This window comes from Dromiciops gliroides, chromosome 1 (assembly GCF_019393635.1).
Source record: "Dromiciops gliroides isolate mDroGli1 chromosome 1, mDroGli1.pri, whole genome shotgun sequence".
NCBI classification, from domain to species: domain Eukaryota; kingdom Metazoa; phylum Chordata; class Mammalia; order Microbiotheria; family Microbiotheriidae; genus Dromiciops; species Dromiciops gliroides.
This window is the reverse complement of record NC_057861.1, coordinates 722,497,815-722,501,792: the sequence shown is the minus strand read 5'-3', so window position 1 is coordinate 722,501,792 and position 3,978 is coordinate 722,497,815. Positions and strand designations below refer to the sequence as shown.

Below are 3,978 nucleotides of genomic sequence, written 5' to 3'. Positions count from 1 at the left end.
ATAATGCATGAAAAAGGAATGCTTAAACAGATTAAGGACCTGCTCTCTTTCCAAAAGTAACTTTTCTTTTTCATTTCTTATCTCAGGCATTACCATAATGTAAAACTCTAGGGACATCTTTGAACATATTAGAAAATAGAACCATGAAAGTGGTCCCTAGTCACCTTCTAGCACCTGTCTCTGCTAATACCCTTAGGTGTTGAAAGCATTTAGGCAATGCAGAATACACATTTTCCTGCCCCATTCCATTTTCTCCTTTAAAAGTCAGTTCTCTTTGTCTGGTATGTTAAATAAAATTTTTGGACTCACAAAATTCAAAACAACCCATTCAACTAGAATATCACTCTGCAAAGTTAGAGCTCTGGATACCGTCCAATTTATTCTGGACAGTGTTCAATTTTATTCATACTTCAGGCAAGGAATCACCATAAGAAAATTTTAAAATGTCATGTTACAAAACTCTAACATGATTGTGCTCTTGGATGGTATCATTTAAATCTATACTGTACAAAGGCAAAGACTTTTAGGTGTATGAAGCAGTTTTCTTTGTTGCTACATCTCTTCCCTACCACCATCTTCAGGACTTCCAAGTAGTTCTGGAGTAAGGACTTGTCCTTTTATTTAATCTGGTGGTTTAAAGTAGGAATACACAGCAGCTTCTGAGTATTCAGTATCAGGGGTTTAGGCCATAATTTTTAGCTTGGCTTTAACTGCTTTTATCTTTGCAGAGACGCTTAAGTTGAACTGAGTGGATTCATTGCTAGATGATGGCTCAAGACTGATTGGAAGGATGTTTTTCATTTTTGTTATGACCATATCTCTCGACATGGGAATTTGCCCACCATACCACCAGCTTAGACAGGGCTAGATTTTCACTAAGACACGAAATCACTTGATCTGCTTCCTGTTTTTTATTTTATTTTATTTTATTTTGTTTTGTTTGTTTTTCTGAAGGGCTATGGGGGCTAAGTGACTTGCCCATGGTCACACAGCTAGTAAGTGTCAAGTGTCTGAGGTCAGATTCGAACTCAGGTACTCCTGAATCCAGGGCCAGTGCTCTATCCACTGCACCACCTAGCTGTCCCTTTCCTGTTTGTTTTTAAAGTTAACAAAACAGTATTCTCAGGGGTGTCTTTCCAAAGCACTGGATTTGTGGAAAAGAAAGACAAATTGCTTTACTTTTCCAAATTTCTTAAGGAGGTTGAGGAGGTGGTATTCTGTGGTCTTGGGGTCAGGTTGTCAGTCTATAGCCATACCGCTCTTTTAGGAAACCATCTAAAAGGATAGATGCATTCATTCTCCAGTGGAAGAGTTTTGGTTTCTGCCTCCATTAGTCCCCTGAGATCAACCTGATACCCTTTGCTCCTGATGCTTCTAAGGTGGATGTGGCTTGGGACTCCACCATCTGACTCTAACCACTAGACCCAGGCCTTGACCTCCCCTCCTCCCCTCTTTTTCTTTTTGACTTCCAGCTGGAAGTATTTTTAAGAGAGATAAAAGAAATCAGCTCATTGCCAGATATGTTTTAAATCATTGCTATAATATATTAATTTGTAATAATAATAAACAACCATGCATTTATCATAACATATACATACATAAACACATATGTATGTATGCATAAATATACATATATTATTTTCGTTTTTATTTCTGAAACATTTATAAGTATAAAGATATATGTATTTATATATATATACTTTTCAGAAGCTTTCTATGTTTATACACACACACATATAGACAGAAAGAAAGCCTCTGAAACCTTTTGAGTATTATCCTGTTTTAGAAAACAATGTTCATTAATATTCTTATGTTCATTCAATATAATTTCAAATCACAATTAAATGTTAAAGGAAATAGAGAATAACATGAGTATTTCATCCAAATCCTAAAGATAATGGCCTGATAGGAATTTTTAAATATGTTCAGAGACAAAACTTTTAACCAGATCTACCTGAATTTTAATACAGCCTTGTATCAAATATACCATGCTGCCTCTTGTGGTTAATGTTATTAATAATAAAGTAAGAGAAATTATCATGTGGCAACAATGAATTTTATACTCATAATTACTAAAACCTATGATTATTAAAATAAACTTAACAAAAAATTAAAAGAAACCTAATTGTGAATCTTTATATGGAGAATAGTATGATTTAAGCCATATGGAATACTGCCTTAAAATGACATACATTTTCTAACAAAAACTATGTCTTCTACATCCCTATCTTCTTGCTTACCTAAATTTCTCTGCTACACCTACTCCATTTAGTATTTGATGTGGATAGATAGGTCTATGAGGACTTGTCCTTGAAGCATGCACAGATGAATTCCCCAATATTTCATTCCAAGAGACCCCTTAGATGATTCAGGGGCTTTTCCCATGACAAAAAAAGGAACAAAGAAGCAAGCAAATAAGCAAACAAATAAACAAACCAACAAAAAAACCAAAATAAACACATGCAAAAACCCCCCAACAAGAACCCCAAAACTGTTAATTGGCTTGGAGTAAGAATAACTGGTTACTTACATCTTTCTCCCTGACATATACTCTTAGATCCAGTGACACTGGCCTCCTGGTTTTTCCACTAACAAGACACTCCATCTCTCAGCCCAGGACATTCTTTCTGCATGCCCCCATAGCTGGAATGTACTCCCTCTTCTGCTCCAATTACTGACCTTTCTGGCTTCCTTTAATTCCCAACTAAAATCCCCCATTCTACAGGAAACTCCAGAATCCCTTAATTCTTTTCCTCTGTTAATTATTTCATATTTATCCTTTATACAGTTTCTTTTGTGGACATTTTTTGCAGTGTTGCAACCATTAGGCTGTAAATTACTTCAGGGCAGGAACTATCTTTTGCCTCTTTTTGTATCTACAGTGCTTAGCACAGTGTGTAGCATATAGTAAACACTTAATCAAAGTTGATTGATTGAGAGATTGCTGAGACCTTTCAAAACTTTTCCCTTGAGGTATCAAGAAACTGTTTATATAGCCATAGTCTTGAGAGTTAATGGGAGAGAGGCAGACACTCTTTCCTCCCTTCTATCCATGTCAGGTCTGGGCACTTGAAGACTTCCATCTCTATGTTTATTCTTTTCTGATGATAAATAAATTGGTATTCTTGGACAGTAGTGTCCATGTGACCGTGTGAGTTTGGGATATCCAGAAATCGAATAAGAGGTTTCATCAGATGCAAACAGAAGCGTTAACAGTGGTTAACACTTTCATCCATTGACACTGGCCTCCATGCTTATGCTTCCAATTAGAAACTCCATCTTTGGGGCCGGCTAGGTGGCACAGGGGATAAAGCACTGGCCCTGGATTCAGGAGTGCCTGAGTTCAAATCTGGCCTCAGACAGTTGACACTAACAAGCTGTGTGAACCTGGGCAAGTCACTTAACCCCCATTGCCCCACCAAATTAAAAAAAAAAGAAACTCCATCTTTTAACTTCAAGCATTCTCTCTGTCCATCTGTTCCCCATGTCTGGAATTCCTTCTCTCCTTTTCTCTTCCTTTTGATTTCCCTGGTTTCATTCAAGTCAGATAAAATCCCATCTTCTACAGGAAGACTTACCCAACCTCTAAATTCTTGGGTCTTTTTTATTATTTCCAATTAATCCTTTAGGGAGAGGTAGGTGGCAGCACAGTGGTTAGAGCACTGGCCATGAAATTGGGAGGGCATGAGTTTAAATCTCACCTCAGATACTTACTGGCTCTGTGACCCTGGTTAAGTCACTTAACCCCAATTGCCATAAAAGAATCTAGGGCCATCTCTAGTCTTTCTGATATGTATCTTGCCAGTGGACCCAGATGGATCTGCAAGAGAAGGATGTAAAGCAGTGGGAAGATTACTCTATTAGAATCACTTTGCAAAATTGTTTTCATAATAGTTAACATGTGTTGTTTGATAATAAATGTACCAGGGTCTCCACATCTCTGCTTTCTTTCCATGTCCTTTATTTACCTTCACTTCT

The 3,978-nt window shown here is 37.1% G+C and overlaps 1 pseudogene; it reads right to left on the bottom strand.

Annotated features, from left to right (window-relative positions):
- Window positions 1-577: 577 nt before the first annotated feature.
- LOC122737267 lies at window positions 578-1,331 on the bottom strand (annotated as a pseudogene).
- Window positions 1,332-3,978: the final 2,647 nt, after the last annotated feature.